This window comes from Symphalangus syndactylus, chromosome 14, assembly GCF_028878055.3.
Source record: "Symphalangus syndactylus isolate Jambi chromosome 14, NHGRI_mSymSyn1-v2.1_pri, whole genome shotgun sequence".
Classification (NCBI taxonomy): domain Eukaryota; kingdom Metazoa; phylum Chordata; class Mammalia; order Primates; family Hylobatidae; genus Symphalangus; species Symphalangus syndactylus.
Genome location: NC_072436.2, coordinates 11,495,728 through 11,520,020, shown reverse-complemented (window position 1 = coordinate 11,520,020; position 24,293 = coordinate 11,495,728). Strand labels below are relative to the sequence as shown.

General features: G+C 57.9%; 3 pseudogenes; all 3 read right to left on the bottom strand.

Moving 5' to 3' along the window:
• Positions 1-1,460: 1,460 nt before the first annotated feature.
• LOC129462351 (uncharacterized) lies at positions 1,461-6,169 on the bottom strand (annotated as a pseudogene).
• Positions 6,170-6,260: 91 nt separating this feature from the next.
• On the bottom strand, positions 6,261-6,988 carry LOC129462350 (proline-rich protein HaeIII subfamily 1-like; annotated as a pseudogene).
• The window catches only part of LOC129461794 (septin-9-like), a 32,858-nt pseudogene continuing 15,547 nt past the window's right edge, over positions 6,983-24,293 (bottom strand).

The following is a 24,293-nucleotide window of genomic DNA, read 5'->3' as shown; positions in this document are numbered from 1 at the left end:
ACACATGTGGTCCCAGCTACTCGGAGAACAGAGGCAGGAGGATCACTTGAACCCGGGAGTTCGAGGCTGCAGTGAGCCATGATCGCACCACTGCACTCCAGCCTGGGCAACAGAGGGAGACCCTGTTGAGTCTACATGGGAAAAGTGCTCAAAAAAACAGATATTTTAATAAACAGAGTCAAGGAGTGACTTTGTGCCTGACCTTCTGAGCTCCAGGAGACCTTCGTGTATGTGACTCTGAGGGTTGGCAGGCAAGCTCTCCAAAGATGCTTTGCCCATCCATGAGCCTGAAGGCAGAGACCAGAGACTCGATGGGAAAGAGGGGAGGGGTGGGAGCAGGAAGGAGAAGGGGAAACCAGTCCTCGGCCTCCTCTTGTCTCTTCATTTACAAGAGACTATTCCACCATGGGCTTCTAAGCCATCCCAGTTGCTTCTTGCTCCTTCTAAGTGAGTTTGCCAAGCACCAGGCACCTCTGTCATCTGGGAGGAGGGACAGGGACGGCCCAGCCAGTCGCTACATGGACCCCCACCAGGCCTCCAACTGCTGCCCAGGTGACAAGAGTAAGAATTTAGAAATCATCATTTCATTCCATATGTTGACATGATGGAGTACTATATAGCTGTTAAAATTATGTTTTCAAAAAATAATTTCGATTATCAGGTGATATGCACAATCGGAGCTTAATTTTGGAAAAAAAAAAAAAAAAAACAAATGTTTGCAGAAGCGTTTTGTTTTAACTCCCACGCACAGGCAGACTGACCGGCAGGGGTGGAGTTCCGTGCCTGTTGTTGCTCTTGCCCTTCTCTATTTTCCCAACATTCTACAATGGACAGGCATTGCTTCTATTATCAGAGAAAAACCAGAGCATTTAACTTTTTGCATTTTACTGAAGGCCAAGGCCTTCGGGAGGAGCAGGGAGCCTGGTGGTACGGGGTTGGGTGGGCAGTTCCCAGAGGTCTGCAGCCCAGCCCAGCCTGGCCCAGCCTGGAATCAGCCCGAGGAACACAGCTTACCTGGGACTCTCCGAGGAGGACCCGAAGATTTAGGCTCCTTACAAGTGACATTTTAATCAATGACTGTCCCATGTGCAGGCGCCAGCCCAGCGTCCCCTGTGCAGCTGGTTCTGCTTCTCTGGCCCCTCCTGGCCATGCCTTGAGGCAGCTGCAACATCTGTAAAGCATTCCTGGTCCGGGCAGGAGACGCCCCTGTGCCCTCCACGGATTCCCACCATTCAGGACACCTGAGCTGGGCCTAATCTCGGTGGAAACCTCTCCCCTCATTGCTTCCAAAAGGATGGGAGGGGAGGGGAGGGGAGGGGAGGGGAGAGGAGGGGAGGGGAGGGGAGGGGAGAGGAGGGGAGGGGAGGGGAGAGGAGGGGAGGGGAGGGGAGAGGAGGGGAGGGGAGGGGAGGGGAGAGGAGGGGAGGGGAGGGGAGGGGAGGGGAGGGGAGGGGAGGAGAGGGAGTAGGGGGGCAATGGGAGGAAGACGGGGTACTCTGCTGGGTTCTGCTTTCGAAGCCTGCTCCACCTACCTTTCCACCTACCTGGACACCCTCACCTGGGCTCCCTGCTGGAGCAGAAAAACCCCAGCCACTTTCTGGGAGCGCACAGGGTGGGATCCTCACAGCACAGAGTGATTATGAATCCCTCAGGGGCACACACCTTCCTCCCCTTCCAGTCTCCTGGGCAGCAGCCCAGCACCCCCAAAACCAGATCCAGCGGGATTTGGAGCAATGCATGGGGACCGTTTCCTCCCAGTTACTGCAATGGTAAAAGGATGCCGCACCAGGAGGGAGACCCGAGGCTGACACCCCAGGACCAGGGCTTGGGGGCGGGCATCGCAGGGGCTTTTGAGGGTCTTCCTGGGGTATTTATTTCTCACGTTTCCCATTGTGTACGCCACTTTTGTAGGCAGAAAGTAGTGTTTTAAAATGTGAGAGAGTTGGCCAGGTGCGGTGGCTCACACTTGTAATCCCAGCACTTTGGGAGGCTGAGGTGGGCAGATTGCTTGAAACCAGGAGTTCAAGACCAGCCTGGCCAACATGGTGAAACCCTGTCTCTACTAAAAATACAAAAATTAGCTGGGTGTGGTGGTGGGCGCCTGTAATCCCAGCTACTTGGGAGGCTGAGGCAGGAGAATCACTTGAACCTGGGAGGTGGAGGTTGCAGTGAGCCGAGATTGCACCACTGCACTCCAGCCTGGGCAACAGAGTGAGACTCTGCCTCAAAAAAATTAATAAAATAAAATAGGAGAAAGGACATGCACATCTAAGAGGAGGTGCCAAGCACAGCCCCCACCCTGTGGGCTCACTGGGTTCCCATCCAGCTTTCTCCCAGGTACATCCAGATGGAGCTGAGTGGAGCCCACCTGCCAGCATCCTCACCTGGCCCCCGCACTCCAGGGGATGCAGGGACTCCTACAAGGCTGGGTCCGGAAAAGCCCAAAGCCTGCTTGTTGATTTTACTTTCTTTCCTGGCTTCAAACCTCGCGGCCTGGAGCAGGGGAGGAAGCAGGGACACAGGTCTCCACAGCCCCCATGAGATTCCCCACTTCCCATGCAGGAGCTCAGAGCCAGTGTGAGAATGGGGCCTGTTCTCGGGGCCTTCCTGCTCTCCCTGGGTCCCTCCCTGGGGACGACCTGGTCCATGCAGCTCCTTCAGAACCTCTGGGGTTGAACAAGTGTAGAGGCCAGGGCTCCGAGAGGCAGGAGAAGGGGCGGGGTGGCACGGGGATCCCAACCAGGGTGGCCAACTTGTCCACTTTGCCCAGGACTTTCCTGATTTTAGCACTGAAAGTCCTGTGTGCTTGGAAAGCCCTCATTTTCAGGCAAATTGGAACAGTGGTCACTCTGGTTCTACAGCAAGAGACTTGCTCGGTTGGGTGGCAAGAGGGCCTCCCTGCCAGCATCGCTGGGTGGGCGGTGCAGGGTGGCTGGGTACTGGGGATGGTCTGGTCGATGAGATGACCATGGCATAGGGGGCAGGGGGCTGGCTGGGTGTGGTTTAGAGGCACAAGATGACTAGGAGGATCATGCTGGCCAAGTGGGGAGGAACTGGAGTTCTGAGGCCAGGACTTGGAGAGGATGGTCGGTCCCAAAGAGAGCAGCCGCTGGACAGGCTCCCTGTGTGCAAGGATGGACAATGCGGGTGAAAATGGAGACACTTCAGTCTGTAGGAAGAGGACTTCAAGGCAGAGGGACTGCCAGGAACTTCAGATGGGGGAGAGGCAAAGCCATCACAGCTGGAAGGGCGTTAGTGATTATTTAGATCCTTACCTTAATGACATCTGCAAAGACCCTCTTTTGGAATCAGGCTGCAGGCTGGCACCCTGACTCACAGGGGCTGACCTGACTCAACCTGCCTGTGCTCACGGCAGACACCGGCCCATGGCGCAGAGGCTCCACCGGGCCAATGCCCATCAGTTCATTCAGAGGAACCTGTCTGCTTTCTCCAAAAGATGCAGAAGTCAGGTGCCTGGCAGAAGAGCCAGGGGGTGCCCAGAGAGGCTGAGACAACCCCAAGTTTTGGTGGCAGAGTCAGCCTGGAACCCAGACCTTCCGAGTCCCAAATTAGGGCTTTCCCACTTACCACTCTGCTCCCCGTGTTGTCCTGGAGGTCCTGAAACAGGGGGGCGGAAGGGGATGTAGGGGGTCCAACAGTGTCTCCCACCTCACCAAATTCACATCCATTCAGACCTTAGAATGTGACCTGATTTCAAAAAAGCATCTTTGCAGATGTCATGAAGGTGAGGATCTAAATGAGATCGAAGTGAATCAAGGTGGGCCCTAAGTCCTGGAAGAGTGCCCTCTTGGCCCTCTTGACCCTCCAGGACAAAGAGAGAGAAGGCTGTGTGAAGACAGAGGCAGAGATGGGAGTGAAGCGGCCAGCAGGAGCTGGGGGAGGAGACAGGATCCTCCCCTAGAGACTTTGGAGGGAGCGAGGCCCTGGGACACCTGGATCTCAGACCTCTGGCCTCTAGAACTGTGAGAATACATTTCTGCTGTTTTCAGCCCCACTGCATGGTTGTCTGTTAAGGCAGCTGCAAGGCACTAATACACGTGGGAGAAGGGATCCAGGTGAGGCCCCTTCTGCACACACCAAGGGCATCCAGAACAGAGCTCCCTGAACCTTACTTCCTAAGCTCACCTGCAAAGAAAAGCTCACTCAGCCAAGGTTCTGAGTTCTAGTCTATTTGGAGTCAAGTTCTCTTGGAATGAGTTAGGTTGGCATAAAACAACCGTCAAATACTGACCAGTCCGGAGTTCAATCTAATATAAATTTCCAAAAGAAAAACTTACTGTCAGCCAGGCATTGTGGCTCACGCCTATAAACCCAGCACTTCGGGAGGCCAAGGCAGGAGGATCACCTGAGGCTAGGAATTTGAGATCAGCCTGGGCAACATAGTGAGATCCTATCTTTACGAAAAATGAAAAAGTTAGCCAGGTGTGGTGGTACATGCCTGTGGTCCCAGCTACTCAGGAGGATTGCTTGAGCCTGGAAGGTAGAGGCTGCAGTGAGCTGTGATTGTGCCACCGCACTCCAGCCTGGGTTACAGAGCAAGACCCTGTCTCAAAAAATAAAACAGAAAAACTTATTTTCAAGGATACACTAACTAGAAGCAGCTTCCAGCGCCCCCTGTGGACGCCCTTCAGATCTCCCACTTTAATGAATGTTCAGATCTGCCACTGGCTTTTCAGTCATCTCCGCTGAGTGCTTCTCAAGCCCTGGGAACCTTTACCCCAAGTAGACTAAACAACCCCCCAGCAATCGCCTTGATGCTATTCTCACTCTTCACAGTGCTCTGGAATTATAAGTTCTCAGGGAGTTTGTTAGTTTTAAATCTTGGGAGTCTGAATTCAAGATCTAACCTGGCCTTACCTTTTCTTTCTTTCCTTTTTTTTTTTTTTTTTTTTTGAGACAGCGTCTTGCTCTGTCGCCCAGGCTGGAGTGCAGTGGCATGATCTTGGCTCACGGCAACCTCTACCTCTGGGGTTCACGCGATTCTTCTGCCTCAGCCTCCCGAGTAGCTGGGACTACAGGTGCACACCACCATGCCCAGCTAATTTTTGTATTTTTAGTAGAAACAGGGTTTCACAATATTGGCCAGTTTGCTCTCAAACTCCTCACCTTGTGATCCACCTGCCTCAGTCTCCCAAAGTGCTGGGATTACAGGCATGAGCCATCACACCCGGCCTAGCTTTTCTTGTCCATGCTTCTCACCCACCTGCAGCTGACCCCAGCCTGTCCCGAGGCCCAAAGAACTGCACTTCAGGGGCAGAAAAAACATTCTCACTCAGGAGCCTTCTGGGTTTCTGCATTTGAAACATTTTTTCAGGAAATACATTTTCAATACTTTGTCATTTATACAAAAAGAGACAAATTTCTCGGGAGGCACGTAGCAAAAGGCCATTGAGGAACAGAGCCTGATGAAACGAATGATTTTTCGAAGTCTGGTTACAGAGAAGGAAAGTGAAGCATCTCAAGGCTGGGATGCTGCTCCCCACCCCCCACCCCACCCTGCCACCAAGTGACATTGAGGCTGGGCGGGCCACATGGCCTGGGCCCTGGCGCTGGCCACTCATTTCCTTCAAAATCTTGGTTTTGGCAAAAACATGGCAAGTTGGCAAGTAAACTGTCTCGCCAGTGGGGATGGTGAGGGGTCCTTTCTCTCTTGGGTGGGGAGGGAGTCAGACGCCCAGTGCCCCAACTTCCATGCACACACACTCACACTCCCTCTCGCTGACCTTCTCCTGGCTGCAAGGAGCCAGCCCGGTGCCTGCAGATGCACCCGGTGATGTGTGCACCTGTGTGAAGTCTCATCAGGTCCCTCTTTCTCCCCAGGAGCAAGACAGAGAACAGGAAGCAGGAAGGGACTTTGGTCATCTGTGCCCTGCAAAGACAGCCCACACAGGTCCCCTCGTGCGGACAGAGGGTGAGGGGCTGGGCCGTGCTGCCATGAAACCTCACTCTTCAGCTCACTGTGGACTGTGCACCCCTGACGCCCGGTCTCTCCTTTCTAGGGGTTCGTTACCATGGGCTCTGAGGGGAAGGGCCCAGGCAGGGGTAGGACAACAGAGTCAGGTTCGCCTGGCCTCCCACCTCCCCAGGTCACAGAGTCAGCAAGGCCTGGGCCAGGAGGGGTGAGTGGTGGGGGTGGCTGGCTGGGCATTAATGTAACCACAGCCCAGTCTCGGGCCAAACCCAGACACTAGACAGACAGACGGACACGCATACACATGGACACACACACACTTCCCTGGTCACTTGGGCGGGGCAGGCGCCAGGCAGCTCAGGCCACTCTGACCAGCCCAAGCCACGGCCCACATGTGCCCTCGCCAACCTTCCTTCTGGCACCTTCCATGGCTCCCTCCCTCAGCTCCTCCACCAGACTCACTTGCTTGGACCTTTTCAAAACTGGGGGATGAGGGGGTGGGGGTCATCTCTCCTTCCTTTTCATCCTCAATCAGATCCCAGCGCATCAGCAGCACCTGCAGCCCGGTGGGAGGGGGTGGCATGAGAGGGGGATGGCAGGGAGATGAAGACGCCTCCCTCATTCCAGCCTGTCCCCGCAACTGGCCGAGCAGCCTGCGGATGGCTGAGATAAAGGCACTTTCTGCTCCAGGAGGGGCAGCTGCCAGGGGGCTTGGAGTGGCTGGGCAGTCAGTGGCAGGGGACCCTGGAATTTTCTACCCTTAGGAGCAGGGCAGGGGTGGGGGCTGAGTGATGGCCACGCCATGTGGCGGGCAGGGGGTCCAGGTGACCCTGGTGGGCTGCATTCTCCCCTGGGCTCTGACACACTCCAGGGGACAGGGCCGATGGGGATGGAGGGGATCATGCAGCCCACTGGGCCCCTCTGCATGTGCGTGGACTGGCCCCCACCCCAAGGCCTCCGGCACTGAGAACCCCACGCGGACGGATGATCTGCACACCGAAGCTGCTCTTCTGAGCCCTCGGGGAGCCAGGCCTGGGGACGGAGGGTCACGTCAATTCAGTGGGTGCTCTCACCCCTGCTTCTGGCTCCATCGCAGCCTCCCCACAACCTGGGGGAGGCTGCGGGCTCATCACTGACTCACTCGGAGGGAGGCCCCTTCCCTTGTTTCCTGGCAGCATGTGGAAGGGATGGGGAACGATGACAAGTGGAGAAAATAATATAAAATAAAATGGGGCAGTGGGAGGGCCTGGGGGGGATGGAAAAGACTTGGGGGCAGGATCCCAGGGGGTGGGCAGGGTGGCGTCTACATCTCCGGGGCTTCTGGCTCCTTCTCCACGCCGTTGGCCATGGCGCTGCTGCCCTCGTTGAGGCGCTTCACACGGTAGGCCTCGAAGTGGATGCTGCTGGTGATATCCTTGATGTTCTGCATGTGCGTCCTGGGGGCAGAGGGGCGGGTCAGTGAGGTGGGGGCCGTGGGGCCAGAGCAGGGGGCAGGGGCCCTGCTCAGTCTACCTGGGACTCAGGCCCGCCTGCCCCCACCCCCACTCCCCATCCTGACTGCTTGGCTCCCCATGGGGTCCCCCAGGCCCACCATGTTGGACCAGATCTGGTACACATTTTGGGGGAAAGGGTCAGTGCCCCGGTAAGCCCAGACTCAGTCAGAACACACATATTCCAGTGCGTATGTCTCCCTCTGGGTCCACCCTATGGCTGGTCCAGGGCCCAGGGACAGTGCACAGACTCAGAGGGACAGGGCTGGAGCATTCTTGCTCCAGGCCGGTGTCCAGGGTGCTGGCAGGGTGGAGGCAGTGGGTGACCACCGGCCTCCAGGACTATGGCCTGTGGCAGGCAGGTGGCCTGGGGCAAAGGGCTGGGTTGCCCTTGTCCCCAGGAAAAAAAAAGTCCTGGGCTCAGATTTTCCTTCCTCTGCAGCTCAGGAGGAATAATCTGGAGGGAGGTTGGAAAGGCCAGTCTCCCCACGATGCAGAACAGCTCCCGGGATCCCCTCACCCCTGCTCCCCCCAACCTGGAGGCCCCTCCTGTTGATAACATTCCCATCATCCATGCCACCTGCTTGCTGAGGAAGAACCTAAGAGCCCCTGGCACCCCGGAAGGAGCCCCCCCACCCCGTTCACCTGCCCAGGCCAGGGCCCCCACTCCAGGGACCACCCACCCGGCACCGTCTCCAACGGGGCTTCCCCTCCTTGCCTGGCCTCAAGGGAAACAAGGAGAAGCCTCAGCCAGGTGAAAGGGGTAGGGGTCAGAGGCCACTGGGGTCGGAGCTGGAGACACCCCACGCTGCCAGCAGGGCCTGCACATGAGGCCTCACTGGGCCCTCAGTGGCCACCGGGCAGCTCTAAAGGGCCAGGCCACGGTGGATCAAAGCTCAGCCTTCCCATCCAGCCAACTTCGCAGGGGTTAAAAAGGATCTTCACTGCTTGCTTCACTTCCCAGTGGGCTTGCTTTTTAGAAGATGGGCTTCCAGGATCTTCCCGAGGGCAGGGCAGGCAGGTGGCAGGTGCACCCACTCTGCCCAGGGCTTCGGCCCCACACCCACTGCCCCCACCTGCTGTAGGGCCCTCTTAGGGGTGAAGCCGTCAGCCCCACCCAAGCACCCTGTCTCTCACCTGATGAGAAGGTCCCGCAGGTAGGCAAACTCACAGTGTGTGGTGTTTTCAACTAGGAGAGGAGACAGGAGGGGCTTGAATGTCCCGGTGGAGAAGCTCTGCCCAGACCCCACCTCTCTCCCCCTGCCCAGCAATGCTAGTGCCAAAAGCAGAGTCTGAGGGCAGCCCCATGGGCAGGAGGGCAGAGGAACCACCTGCTCTGCAGCTGAGTATAGGACACCTGGCACTGCTCTCAGTCTGGGGGATACTGGGGTGACCAGTACCAGCCCCTGCTCCTGGACAGCTCAGCTCCTGCTCTCCAGAAAGTTCCTGGCTAATGGGAGATGGCACAGTGACCAGGCCAATAGGAGCATGGAAGGAAGCCACAGTGGAGAAGCCAGGGCCGTGGGCCCCGCACCACTGGGGTGACCAGGGAGAGCAGGATGTCCCAGCAGAGGCCTGAAGACAGGCAGGGGGCTGGGCTGCTGGGAATGGGATGAGGCAGGAATCGGAACTGGGATTTTAAAGAAAACCTGTGGCCCACAGGGTGTTACCCCCCACGGCCCCATCCACCTCGCATGCGCTCAGAGCACACACACACAGGGACACACACAGGGACTACATACTGTGGACGACCATTCACAAGCTCAAGAATCAGCAAAGCTAAACATTGATCAGGGACACGTGCGCTTCACACAACACACACAAGCCCAAGCTCGGGACAGTGGCCACTTCTCAGGGAGACTGGGCAGGAGGCCACAGGCACCCACAAGTGCCCTCGGGCTCGAGTTGGCCATCTCAGAGTGGTCATTTTATTGCTGTGCTTCATAACTCCTATATGAACGCACGGCGCCTGGCACGTATAACTGTTATATAACAGAAGGCCTTTTAACGAGGAGGGCAGTGAACGGCATCACTGGAGGTGGGGAGCAGGGCAGGGAAGGCAAATAAAGACACCTGGTGCCCTCCCGTGTGATGAATTTCGTCTTCACACACCTGCAAGTGTCTCTTGTGATACTTTTGTTATCCCCATTATCTTATGAAAATGGGGAATAGAGGCTGGGCACCATGGCTCAGGTCTGCAATCCCAGCACTTTGGGAGGCCGAGGCAGGTGGATCACGAGGTCAGGAGTTCGAGACCAGCCTGGCCAACATGATGAAACCTCATCTCTGCTAAAAATACAAAAATTAGCCGGGCCTGGTAGCAGGCACCTGTAATCCCAGCTACTCAGGAGGCTGAGGCAGGAGAATCACTGGAACCCAGGAGGTGGAGGCTGTGGTGAGCCAAAATCGTGCCACAGCACTCCAGCCTGGGCAAAAGAGCGAAACGTCATCTCAAAAAACAAAAAAAAAAGAAAAGAAAAGAAAATGGGGCATAGAGAATGCAAGAACTGTGTCTGTCTGAGCTCCACAGCTCATAAGGCTGGAGTGGGATTCAGAACCCATACAGCTGGCTCCAGGCTGCCCCATTGCAGAGCCACATGGCTTTTCCCCAAGTTAAAAATGTCTGGTTTTTACTTGGTAGGCCAGCAGGCAGGGCCGGGGCTTCCACGTTGCCTCCGCCTTGCCCAGCCCTCAAGTGCTGTCAGTGCTACGCCGGTTGCCTTTGCCTAGGCCCTCCTGCCATGGCCCTGTGTAGGGCGGTGTCCACACTAGAACCTCCTGCAGACTGACCAGCAGCACTCTCATCTAACACTGACAGGCAGCGAGAGCCGGCAGGAAGAATGGGGCTCTCAGGCTGGAGAGTGTGATCGCTGCTCCCTGGCTCAGGCAAGTTACTCTCATTCCCTCAGTTTCCTCATCCATAAAACGTGGATAATAACGTTACCCACCTCCCAGGGACATGAGGATTAAATGAGTTCATGGTATGATCAATTACACCCCACATTTCTATTGACAATACTTGGGGTGGTTTCTAAGGATGGGAAGGGTACCTCAAGATGCTGTTCACCAAGTGGGAGGCAAGAACCAGGCACAGCCCTTACTAGCCCTGGTGTCAGGTCAGCTATGAACTCATGGGGCCGCTGATATAAAAACCCATCAGTGTTGAAGGCACGTTTCCAGGCTCCTCATATAAGACTGCTGGAATGTGGGCCCCACCACCTCACTGTCCTGACAGGTTCCAGGCTCTTCCTCAGCTGGAGCCCGTGGTGCTCAACAACGCACAGGTCAGAGAGGTGCAGGGACTTCTCTTGTGCATTTCCTGACAGTTTCTGTCACCGGCCACCTGCAGTACTCAAGTTGGCCACCAGGGTGCAGCAGAGGCACGCCCATAGCAAAGCCGCCGGCCCATCCCAGGCTCATCCACCCCTAACTCTCCTAAACCTGCCTTTCATAAATAGGTTCCTAAACAGCAAGAATTCTTTGGGCAGAGAGGAAGACAGGAACTGCAGGCAGGGGGCCAAGGGGAGGCAAGGCAGCCTGACACCACAGGCGGATACTGGAAAACACCCAAGCTGCACCCAGCTGGGCAGCTCCCGCAGGGTGGGCCCGGCAGGGGCGGTGGTAGGGGAGGAGGGCAGACAGGGGCAAGGGCCGCGTGCCTCTCCACACCCTCCTCCAGGCATGAACTCCCATCTCGAGGGAGTCTGGTGCAGGACTGGAGCTGTAGCTTCTAGAGCCGCCTCCCGTTCTGGGTCCCTTGGCAGGTTTTCTGCTCATAGCACCTCTTCAACTCTGCAAGGAGGGTGGGTGCGGGGAGCTTCGGACATGAAATGAGATAACCCATGTCAAGCCAGCGGCACAGGAGCGTTTGATGCCTCCTGGTAATTGTCATTATGACCATTTTCTTAGAGCAACAGCTTCCCAAAAAGCTCTTGTGGTCTTTGGGACAGTCTCTCAACTCACTAAAATCTTGGCACACTGCACCCACTTTGTGGATGATGAAAACTGAGGCCCTGGAAAATGAAGAGCCTTGTGCTTCCTGCTCTACTGGGCCTTTCAGCCAAGTGCTCTCCCACAGCAAAGTGGCTTTTCCTGCTCCATTTCCCTCTGCACCTTCCCCTCGTCCATTCTAATGAGAGAGGAAGGCGAAGGAAACGTTGGGGCCCATCCCTCCCGGGGTGTCACCGCCAGGAGTGGGTTGAACTGTGGCCCCCCAGGGGCTCCCATCCATTCAAAGACATGGTCAAGGTCCAGGCATTGGTACCCATGACTGTGACCTTACTTGGAAAGCGTCTTTCTTTAAAAGATTCATTAAGGATCTCCAGATGGGATCATCCACTTAGGGTAGGCCCTAAGTCCAAAGACAGGCATCCTTATGACAAGAAGGAAAGAGGGCGGGCTTGGCGGCTCACACCTGTAATCCCAGCACTTTGGGAGGCCAAGGTGGGCAGATCACCTGAAGTCAGGAGTTCAAGACCAGCCTGGCCAACATGGTGAAACCCTGTCTCTACTAAAAAGACAAAAATTAAGTCAGGTGGGTGGTACGTGCCTGTAATCCCAGATACTCGGGAGGCTGAGGCAGGAGAATCACTTGAACCCAGGAGGCAGAGGTTGCAGTGAGCTGAGGTGGCACCACTGCACTCCAGCCTGGGTGACAGAGCGAGACACTGTCTCAAAAAAAAAAAAAAAAAAGAGGAGGAGGAGGGACAGGACAGAGACACAGGGAAGAAGGCCCTGTGACAATGGGGCAGAGATTAGAGCATGTGATGCCTTTACAAGACAACCAGGATTGCCAGGTGCCACCAGAAGAAGACAGGCATGGAAGAGGCTGGTCCTCAGGGCCTCAGAAGGAAACAGCCCCTGATTTCGGACCTCTGGCTTCTGGAACTGTGAAAATACATTTGTGTTGTTTTAAGCCCCCTCGTTTGGGCTTAATTAATTAATTGGTTACAACAGCCACAAGAGACTAAGGTGTGAGGGTCCCAGGAACTTCAGCAGGGCAAGGGTCCGAGGGTCCATCTGGCTCACAGAGCTACAGCCCACCCTTTTTCTCGGCCCAGAGAGGGTGGGCGATTTGTCCAGAGCCACACAGGTGCCTATGAAAGAGCCTGCACCAGGACCCAGAACTTGGCGGCCCCCATCCCAGCTCCTGTCTCCCTGAATCTTTCCCTGCCCGGGGGGAGGTCCGGGGTGGAGGCACCTGCACGGGCCACTTGCCCTCTCACTTTCCCAAGGGTTGAGTGGGGACAAGGAGACACCTCCCTCTGGGTGGGGCAAGGCAGTGGATGAGGTTCCACAAGTCCCTGGCTCAGGCGTGGCCCACAGGCTCTGGGTCAGCAGAAGAAACTGTCTTCCCATCTGTCTGGAGCCCCGGCGCCTGCAGCGAGTACCTTCGATGGTGCCCCACTTGGTCTTCCTCCCAAGGATCCTCTTGCCGTTGACCTGGTACTTGTGGTCACTGCCCACCACAGCAAACGGGATCATCTCCTGGGGAATGGGCAGACAGCATTGGTTACACATGTGCGGGAAGGTGATTCCCTCCCCTGGGCCCCTGGGAGGAGCTGCCCTGAGCCTGGGGTCCCCCAAAAACGAGAGCCTCAACCTGACAGCACTGGGTACAGACACCTGGGCTCAGTGCCCTCTGGCCCCAAGAATATAATCTCATGGCTTAAGGTCCCCCAAACCCCACTCCACCCTTCAGCAGGAACTGGGGGTCCCCTGGGAACAACATCCTGGTGGATCCACTCACCCGGAACTTCTCATTCACCAGCCGGTCCTCTGAGTCCTCGTCAAACTCCTTTTGGGGGTACACGTCAATGCCATTGGACAGCAGGTCCGCGGTGATCTGGGATAAGGAGGGAGAGAGATGGGCACAGCCCTGTGGCAAGCTCTGCCCGCCCACCCACATGATCTCCACACTGTGAGCTGCCCCAGGCTCGGGTTCAAGGGCAGGCTCTGGGAGGCTGTGACCCCAATCACCTCCAACTCTTGTGCCTCCTGGGGAGAAGAGGGGCAGCTGCAGGTGCACCCGCTGTCCTGAGCGACGCTGCAGCTCCTCAGGGGCTTTCGGTCATCGCCCTGAGCACCTCCCGCCTCTCTTCTCCTGCTTATCACACATCCCCAAGAAAGTACTCAGGGTTACCAAGACCTCCCCTCCTGAAACTTTTCCTAAAAAATCCTCGTCACAGCCCCCAATTCCAGCAGGGGCCCCTCCTGCAGCCCAGCCAGCCCCCGCCTGCAGCAACCTCTCAGCTCCCTGCCAGCAGCCCGACACGGGTACGTGCAACAGAAACATCCCAGTGAACGGCCGCTCGCCTGCCCAGGCACAGACCACAGCCCACGTGGAGCCTCCAGCAGACATGCCCACTTTGTGTGGACTGTCTTCCCCTGCACATGCCGGGAAGGTTCCTGCCGCCTGGCCCCAGGACGGAGTAGGTTACAGGCCCCACCCACACCCACCGAGGCAGATGCGGTGCCGGAGCCCAGGCACCTCGGTTTCATTTTGAAAGGCTCCTCATGTGGCTCTGATGCGCTGCCCTGTCAGGAGGAAGAGCCCAGGGCTGCCCTCTTGCCTGGATGCCCCTCCCCATCCCACAGCAGGGGCCTCGGACGGTGGCAGAGAAGGCGGAAGGCGGCAGCAGAGACCATCCCTCTTGCAACTTCTTTTTTTTTTTTTTTTGAGATGGAGTCTCACTCTGTTGCCCAGGCTGGAGTGCAGTAGCGCAATCTCGGCTCACTGAAGCCTCCGCCTCCCGGGTTCAAGTGATTCTCCTGCATCAGCCTCCCAAGTAGCTGGGATTACAGGTGCCCGCCACCATGCCCGGCTAATATTTTTGTATTTTTAGTAGAGACGGGGTTTCACCATGTTGGCCAGGCTGGTCTCAAACTCCTGACCTCCAGTGATCTGCCCACCTGGGCCTCCCAAAGTGCTGGGATTACAGGCGTGAGCCACCGCGCCTGGCCCAACTTCTCTTCCATCTAATAAAAACCAGGCAGGGCTGGGTGAGGTGGCTCATGCCTGTAATCCCAGCACTTTGGGAGGCTGAGGCAGGACGATCCCTTGAGCCCAAGGGTTAGAGACCAGCCTGGGCAACATGGCAAAACCTAGTCTCTACTAAAAATACAAAAATTAGCCAGGCGTGGTGGTGTGCATCTGTAATTCCAGCTACTAGAGGACTGAGCCTGGGAGGTGGAGGCTGCAGTGAGCCATGATTGCGCCACTACATTGCAACCTTGGCAACTGAGCCAGACCATTTCTCAAAAAAAAAAAAAGAAAGAAAAAAGGGCATAAAACAAGGTGGGCCATGTCTCACGGCCCCTCCTCAGCCTCACTCCCTGGAAGAGCGATTCACCATCCGCCTGGTCCAGGTCTTCTCCAAAACCCCCCTCAGAGACTCTGCTGGAGAATTGGCCCTCCCTCCCACAAAGCTGCTTTTGAGATATGGGGGAGCTGGAGAGGCCATCTCAGGGACGGCCCCCAGCAGCCACCTGGGCCAGGGACCACCAGGCCAGCCACCCGCTGGGAAGAGTGACCAGCGTTCGGTCTCCCTGACTGTGTGACTCCTTTAGACTGGGTGGCCCCTGCCAGGCCTGCAGCGTCTCCAGGTTGCCCAGAAGGGCTGGGGCAAGTGGAGATGGAACCCTACCCGCTGTTTGAAGTGGACCCTCTCCTCCAGGGTGAGTGTGTCAGCCTTGGCGATGACAGGGACGATGTTGACCACCTTGCTCAGGCGTTTCATAAACTCGATGTCCAGGGGCCTGAGGCTGAAGCAGAAGGATGTGCGTGAGGCTCATCTGGGGGAGCGGGGCAGTGGGGGGGCACCCACCTCCAAGCAGGTGTCGACACTCTCAGGTGCTGGCTCGGGGCTCACGGGGGTCTCTGCTGGCAAGGACGGGGCCCCGGGCCAAGTCGGCCATGCTGTGAGTGTGGGGCAGAGGAAGGACAAGGGTGTGTCCCAGACACAGGTGACACCACTGCACAGGCCAGGCAGGCCAGGGCCAGCTCCAAGCACCCTCGTCCATGAGTTCTGGGGTCCCAACCACACCCCTACGTGTCCACACAGAGGGGCTGCCATTGGCTCAGCAGCCATCTTGCTGTGGGGCTTTGACTGGGAGGGGAGAGGCAAGAGAAACAGAAGCTAGCACCAGCGTGCGGTGCCCCTGCACCAGGCAGGCTGCTCCCCTGCACCGGGCGGGCTGCTCCTCTTGCCTGCTTGGCCCCAGTGAGCCTAGGGTCTGATGCGGGGAAAGCTGTGGGTGGCAGGGGCTGGCAAGGCACTGGAACTGGGGCACCATCTTCCCCAGTTCTGGAGCAGAGCTTTTCCCACAGTGAGAATAAGTCGGTCACACACATGGCTGGGGAGAATCCGGCTCCGAGCAGAAGTTTAAGCAGAGATGGCCAAGGCCCACCCCTGCCCCATGGGACTGGGTGCCTTGGGCGGGACCAGGCAACAGGCCCAGCTGGGGTCCCAGCCAAAGGGCCAGTGCTGGGGAGTGGCAGAAGTGCCAGAGACTGCCCACCCGTCCTGGGATTGCCCAGCTGGCATCAGGAGAGGCTTCTGCCTCCTGCCATCAGCCTCAGCTGAGGCAAAGCTTGGAGCAGCTGGCACAGCTGCCACAGGACCCCAGATGAGCCATTCTTCCTGGGAGGGCAGATGTTCAGCTCAGGAGAGGCCCGTGGGCAGCGAGCTGGCCCCCTGCCCCTGACTCCTGCTGGCCCACAGAGGATAATGCCAGAGGGTGGGCTCGAACACTCCGGCTTGGGTTTTCCCACAAACTCTGGTTGAGGCTCACTGCCCACCAGCCAGGCTCCTTCCTGTACCTGGTGCCCACAGAGTATGGGTTTCCCCAAACCCCTGGGCTTCCTCTGCCCAGGGAAGTGCGTCTGGGCCAGCAGGTGCGAAGGACCTTCTCCACCCACCCACGCCGACAAGCCACCCACGGCTGCCTCCACCAGCTGCTCCTGCTGGCCTCGGATCCACCTCCTCCCAGCCCTGGCTCAGGGAGGGCCACAGGTGTCTGGCAGGGGGTGCACAGGGAGCCGAGGACAGAGGGTCTGTGAGGCCACGAAGAGTCCACCTGCCAGGGTACATGCAGCCTCCTGCCCTTGCTGACCTCTAGGGGCAATGTCAGGTGCAGACAGAGCCGGCGGGAGGAAAGGGCTCTCGCCAAGGCCAACAGCAGCCCCGTCCAGCCCGGGAAGGGGCCAGCACTGATGTCTGTGCTTCCCGTCTAAGAATGCACCAAACCCTCTGAGGGGTCCCATGAGGCAGGGCCCAGACGAGAAGGTCAGTCACCACTACGGGTGCTTGGCTGGGGGCTCCCACTCCACCTGCCAGAGCCTGGCCTGAGAAGGCAGGACACAGACCACCAGGCTCCAGAACAGCCCAGGGCCTGCCTGACCCTCAGCTCTCCAAGACGCAGCTGAAGGATGGGGGCTGGGCAGGACACTGCATAGCAGTCAGTGTGAGGCTTTGGAGGTGCAGACATGGCACACCTTCACAGCCGGCGGCCACGGCCCCTGACTCAGCCCCTCTGTGCCCAGCAGCAGGGCAGACGTCACCGTCCAGCAGTCTCAGGGGACAGAGGGAACCCAGGGCACCCGGCATGAGGACGCCGACACCGCAGGGACCTACGAGTGGCCGGTGGCAGGGATGAAGTAGAGGCAGCAGTGGACGCGGGTGTCCGGGATGCGCTTCTTGCGGTTGATGTTGACCTCCTCCTGCAGTTATTTCTCGTACTGGTCATTGATGAACTTCATGATGGGCTGCCAGCTGTGTGGGGGATGGGGGACGAGTCAGTGGGCACATGGGATGCCCTCCCCAAGCAGGTTGTGCATTCCCAGGACTCAGAGCCCAACACCCCACCTTCCAATGCACACCCTAGGAGGTCTGGCTTGCTGAGCAGAGACGTCACAGCCTTACCCTCGGCCTCCCAAACCAGCCTCCCTGGGCTGGCCTCAGGCGGTGAGTTGGGGACAGCAAGATTCCCCAGGTAATTCTGCTTTGGTCCAGAATTTTCAGGTCCCTGAGACGTGTGGCTTTAGCAGCACGTCAGGCCCCAGGAGATGGGCCCTGCACCCCCGCGGGCGGGGAAGCCACTAGGGCTGACTCTGGGTGGGGTCCAGGGAACCCTGAAGCCCCCGCTAGTGCTCCTCCCCCTGGAGGGGCCTCACCAGTTCTCGTTGTTGATGTGGGTCCCCGAACCCTGGTGTGTCAATCACTGTCAGCTTCATCCGACGCCTTTCTCCTTAATATCTGCACAGAGCCACGCACGCAGAGTCAGAGGGGCGACGGAGGACCCTCACAGACACCCCACACCTGACTGACCCCGGGGCAACCCCAGGTAGGCAGCGATGACAACCAAGGAGACGCTGGGAAATTAATGGCCTTCCTCAGCCAACTCGGGCACAGGCCGGTGACGGTTCCCCTGGGAGCCCCTTGCCTGTGACTTTTGGTGGAAAACTCAGTTGTCTGCGGGGAGCTCAGTGTGACGGGGCCCACAGGGGTCCGGGACACACTGATCCCTCACGGCCAGAGCCCCAACATGCTCAACATGCCGGGGATGGTGGGCACAATGAGTCCCCGTCTTGGGGACCTGGGATTGCCTGACTCGGGCACCCTCACACCGCACCAGTGCTCCAGGAAGGCAGGGGCATCCCACATCCCCAGCCCATCCCCAGCCACTGACCGTGTGTGATGGACTTGACCCCCCACTCTGTGCTCCAGGAAGGCAGGGGCGTCCCACACCCCCAGCCCATCCCCAGCCACTGACCGTGCGTGATGGACTTGACCCCCCACTCTGTGCTCCAGGAAGGCAGGGGCGTCCCACACCCCCAGCCCATCCCCAGCCACTGACCGTGTGTGATGGACTTGACCCCCCACTCTGTGCTCCAGGAAGGCAGGGGCGTCCCACACCCCCAGCCCATCCCCAGCCACTGACCGTGCGTGATGGACTTGATCTCGATGGTCTTGGGGATGCGCTCCTCCGAGGTGGGCTGCACCGACTTCCAGCTGATTTTGGATTTGAAGAGGGTGTTGATTAAGGTGGATTTACCCAAGCCGCTCTGCCCTGGGGAGAGGATGGGAGGCCGGTCAGGGGTCTCTCCGGAGGCAAGCAGGGTCTGCACATGGGACGCCTCCCGCCCAGGCATGAGGCTCTCCAGGCTGAGATTCAGCAGTGCCTGGGCTACCTCCCGGCAATACCCCTGCCAAGCAGCACCCGAGGACTTCGCCCTCGAGCCAGGTGTCCAGTGACTGTGTAAACCCACACAGCCGGGCTCTGGTGCCAGCACAACCCAGGCCACAGTCCTCTCCTGAGAGGTGAGCCGGGCCTAGGAGAGTCGGCATCTCTTGTGCCCCTTGTGCTTTCTGAACAGGAGGTCTCCTGGTGGCTCAGACTTTGGACAGGACAGAGGCCGGGCTCGCGGAGGAGCCCAGGGCTGCCCGGGGTGCCGCAGGTGGCCGGGATTCCTGCAGCTCACCAGGGTGGTTGGAACCAAAGCCCAGGTGTTCGAACTGCTCCTCCCTGACTGGCCAGGGCCTGGGCAAGTCACCTGACCTCACCGTGCCTCAGTTTCCTGATCTGCAAAATGGGATAAACAGTCCTTTCCCCCGTGGAGCTGGTGTGAGCATCAGGCAGGCTCACACATGTCCCATGGGCTCCGTGGGGCCATGTGCTAAGGGGTGCTGGCCTGCAGGGTGGTGCCACTCGAGGGACAGTGCCCGTGTGTGCGGACAGCCAGTCCACAGGTGACTGAGACAAACAAGGATGAGGAAGTAGCATTCATATGCAACACAACACACACAACTCACATACACCTCTCATATACACACATCTCACAACACACACACACAATCACCACCATCATCACCACCACCACAATCACCACCATCATCACCACCATCATCATCACCATCACAATCACCACCATCACCCCATTACCACCATCACAATCACCACCATCACCACCACAATCACCACCATCATCACCACCACCACAATCACCACCATCATCACCACCATCATCATCACCATCACAATCACCACCATCACCCCATTACCACCATCACAATCACCACCATCACCCCATTACCACCATCACAATCACCACCATCACCACCACAATCACCACCATCATCACCACCACCACAATCACCACCATCATCATCACCATCACAATCACCACCATCATCACCACCATCATCACCACCATCATCATCACCACAATCACCACCATCACCCCATTACCACCATCACAATCACCACCATCATCACCACCACAATCACCACCATCATCATCACCATCACAATCACCACCATCACCCCATTACCACCATCACAATCACCACCATCATCACCACCACAATCACCACCATCATCACGACCATCACAATCACCACCATCATCACCACCACAATCACCACCATCATCACCACCACAATCACCACCATCATCACCACCATCATCATCACCATCACAATCACCACCATCACCCCATTACCACCATCACAATCACCACCATCATCACCACCACAATCACCACCATCATCACCACCACAATCACCACCATCATCACCACCATCATCACCACCATCATCATCACCACAATCACCACCATCATCACCACCACAATCACCACCATCATCACCACCATCATCACCACCATCATCATCACCATCACAATCACCACCATCACCCCATTACCACCATCACAATCACCACCATCATCACCACCACAATCACCACCATCATCACCACCACAATCACCACCATCATCACGACCATCACAATCACCACCATCATCACCACCACAATCACCACCATCATCACCACCATCATCACCACCATCATCATCACCATCACAATCACCACCATCACCCCATTACCACCATCACAATCACCACCATCATCACCACCACAATCACCACCATCATCACCACCATCACAATCACCACCATCATCACCACCACAATCACCACCATCATCACCACCACCACAATCACCACCATCATCACCACCACAATCACCACCATCATCACGACCATCACAATCACCACCATCATCACCACCATCATCACCATCACCACCACCACAATTGCCACAATCACCACCATCACCCACATCACAATCACCATCACCAGCACCACCATCATCCACATCACCACTACCATCCCACCACTATCACCATCAACACCACCACCATCCCTATCACTATCACCACCACTACTAACATCATCACCCCCATCACCACCACCACCATCACAATCACCACCACCATCCCACCACTATCACCATGACCACCACCATCACAATCACCACCATCATCACCCCCATCAACAACACCACCATCACCCACATCACCACCACCATCACACCACCATCATCACCCCCATCAACAACACCACCATCACCCACATCACCACCATCACCCACATCACCACCACCACCACCACAATCACCATCACCCACATCACCACTACCATCCCACCACTATCACCACCACCACCACCACCATCCCCATCATCTCCACTATCACCATCACCCCATCACCACCACCATCCCCATCATCCTCATGATCACTATCACCACGACTATCACCATCACTACCACCACCATCACCTCCATCACCACCACCACCACCACAATCACCATCACCCACATCACCACTACCATCCCACCACTATCACCATCACCCACATCACCACTACCATCCCACCACTATCACCACCACCACCACCATCATCCCCACCATCTCCACTATCACCATCACCCCATCACCACCATCATCATCACCGTCATTACCACCCCCATCATCCTCATCACCACAACCACCATCAACACTGCTGCAACTTCTCGAGCAACCACAACCTGTTGGGGACCCTGCCCGGGGCCTGCTCGCTTGATCTCACTTTATGGGATGATCCCATTTTATGGACGAGGAAGCTAAGGCTCACAGAGGAGGAGCCCAGGGGAAGACACACAAGCCTCACCCTGCTGAGTTAGGACAAAGCCAGGATTCTCCCCGGGGTCTGTGGACCTCCAAACAGGCACCCCTCCACCTTGCCTGTACCTCTGCAGGTGGGCACGGCTGCCATGGGAGGGAGGAGGGAGGAGAGCAGAGCTGCCCCACATCTTGTTCCTCACTTAGCATCCCTGGGAGGGAGTGACTTTGTGGGGAATCAGGACCACTGCTCTTCTCAGGGTTGAAAGGGTAAAGAGGCCCAGACAAGTGAAGTGGCCTCCTGTGCACCATTCCCAGAGGGCAAGGCTGTCACAGTGGCAGCCGAGGGAGGCAGCAAGGGCTGCTGGGCTGCCTCTCCCTCTCCTTGGGGCCAAAGCTCTGGAAGAAGGCTTGTGCCACGGCCAGGACCCAGAGGTTCCCAGGTCCTTCTCACCCTGTCCCCGGCTAGGGAGCAGGGCAGCCCCTCCCTAGCCCACAGAGGTGAGTCCCAGCCTGGCCACTGCCTTTGGGCCTCTCCCCTCTCTTTCTCTCCAGCCGTCTTCCCGGGAGGCAGCCCTGAATCCTCAGGGTACAAGCATGTCCCCCACAACAGGCAGAACAGGGTGGGGGCCGTAGGAGGGGCCCCCACACCTCCACCCTCCCTTGAAGCAGGCTGCCAGCTTCCAGGCAGCTCTGAGCACAGTGGGGCCACAAGCATTCGGGTCCCATGAGGCCACAGGAAGCAGAGAGGACACCAAGACCCCAGGGGAGCCAGGGCCCAGATCAGCGCAGAAGAGGAAAGAAAGGTGTCAGGCTGGCAGGTGTGGGTTTGCGTTCACAGAGCTGGGCAGGAAGGACGTGCATAGCTGGCAGAGGTCGGAGAAGCAGGCCCAGCCTGAAAGGTGCCCAGACACCTTGCCGAAACCCCACAAGCTCACCTTTGTTTAGGGTGTAAGCTGGCAGGGGCACTTCCCCAGACCCCTCCCCGGACCTGGTGGAGTGGGCAGAACACAGTTCTGGAAGTCAAAACGGCGGATGCGGTTCTCTGCCCTGAGAGCTAAGGAACCTCAGCAGCCTTCCCTGCGCCTTGTTTCTGCCTGGAAAACGGGACGCCCCCTTCACAGGGTCACTGTGAGGTTTGAATGGGACCTGGGGGGCTTTGGAAACAAGAGGCAGCCCACTGTAGACTCCAGCCCGGCCCCCTCACCCTGCCCAGGTTGTACTGATGGACGACCTCCCGTGGTGACCTCCAGTTCTCCGGGGCCACCAGGGGGTGCTGAAGCCATGAGGCCCCAATTCCAGGGCAGACGCTGAAGCTGAGCTTCTGGGAAGCCTCTGTCCAGGCTGCGGTGGGGAGACTGGAGGGCCAGGCTGGAGCAACAGTGAGGGGACAGCTGCCACAGAAACTCTCTGCACAAGCTGATGTCATTGCTCAGAGGCAGCGACCACTCATTAGGACCTGCTCCAGGCCGGCCTGGGCTCCCCAAAGTCATCCCAGGGGCCCTGGATGTGCAGGACAGGCCCCTCTGAGGAGCCGCTGGAGGCTATGGGCTCCTCCCAGGCGCGCGCATGCATGCACACGCAATGTCACTGGCAATGCAATCCATCCTTGAGGTCGGGGTTGCTGCCCCATTTTACAGAAGGGAAGACCAAGCCCGAAGGCTTGTGGACCCGCCCTGGGGGCTGAGGCTGGTTTCCGGCATGGGCAAGGGTTGAGTGGCAGGCAGGGTGAGGACTCACCGACCACCATGATGTTGAACTCGAAGCCCTGCTTCATGGCCTTCCGGCGCATCTGCTCCAGGATGGAGTCAATCCCCACGTAGCCAAAGTCCACCGGGGCCTTCTCATTCCGTGGTGCAGGCGCCTGCTTGAGCCCGGCATCTCTGGGGGTGTCGGCCATGTCACCAACGCAGCTGGGAGCCGCCTCAGTGGCTGGGGAAGGAACAGCAGAGGAGTTAGAGCGAGACAGGGGCTCACACACAGGCACCTGCCAGGTGGATGTCACACCCATCCTTGGATGGGGAAACTGAGGCACTGAGGCTCAGAAAGGCTAAGCCACTTGCCCAGGCGACCCCTGAGAATTCCCCTGGGTGGATGCCCCAGCAGTGGTGTCCTCTAAAAAGCTGCCATCCTGCAGCCACACTGCCTCCCCAGCAAAGCTCCGTCCCCAGACTCCCAAGGCCAGGCTTTCTCATCTGCTCTTCTAGGACCTGTGCCAACCTGGGGGCCCCCTCCGCTCCAAGGCAGGGCTGACCCTCAACTCCTGTCTCTGTACCCTGGAGGGCTGCTCAGACAAGGGTGGAGGGCGCTCTCCTCTCCCTGCCTCGGGCCACCCAGGTGGACCTGGCCCTCTCCTTCACCTCCACTCAGATAAGCTGCACCGCCTGCTGCCACTCAAAAGCCTTAGAGGCCAACCCAGGAGCCAAGACACAGGAGGGACGGTCTTGTAAGAAAGGGGGATAGAACCAGCGTCAGTCCCCATGGAGTTGTGTGTTCAATCCCATACAAAGAGCAGCAGTCCTAGGGGAGGGAAAAGTGCTGGGTGCAGGGCGGGTGCCTGGATGCGGAGCTGCCCCTGGGCACATGGAGGGGAGGGGGCGCCCGCACCACATCTGCCTCCCCCTGGACTGACCCAGGTGGCCGTCTTGTCTGCCTGGCCAGACACCTGCGGGCTGCACACCCACAGGCCAGGACCAAGTTTTACTCTCAGGTATGTGGGGCACATGGGGCTGAACTTCCTGAAACCACTCAAGCCTCTTCTGTCTGTAGGTCCCTTCGATGGCCCTGCTCCTGGCTGCTGTTAAGACACCACGCATGGGTCAGAGGCCTGGGGCTGGGGGCGGATGCCCGGAGGACGCCTGCCGAGGACCCAGGTGCTCCCACGCAGTGGGGTTCCAGGGGTACACATGTTGGGGCTGGTTCCCACCAG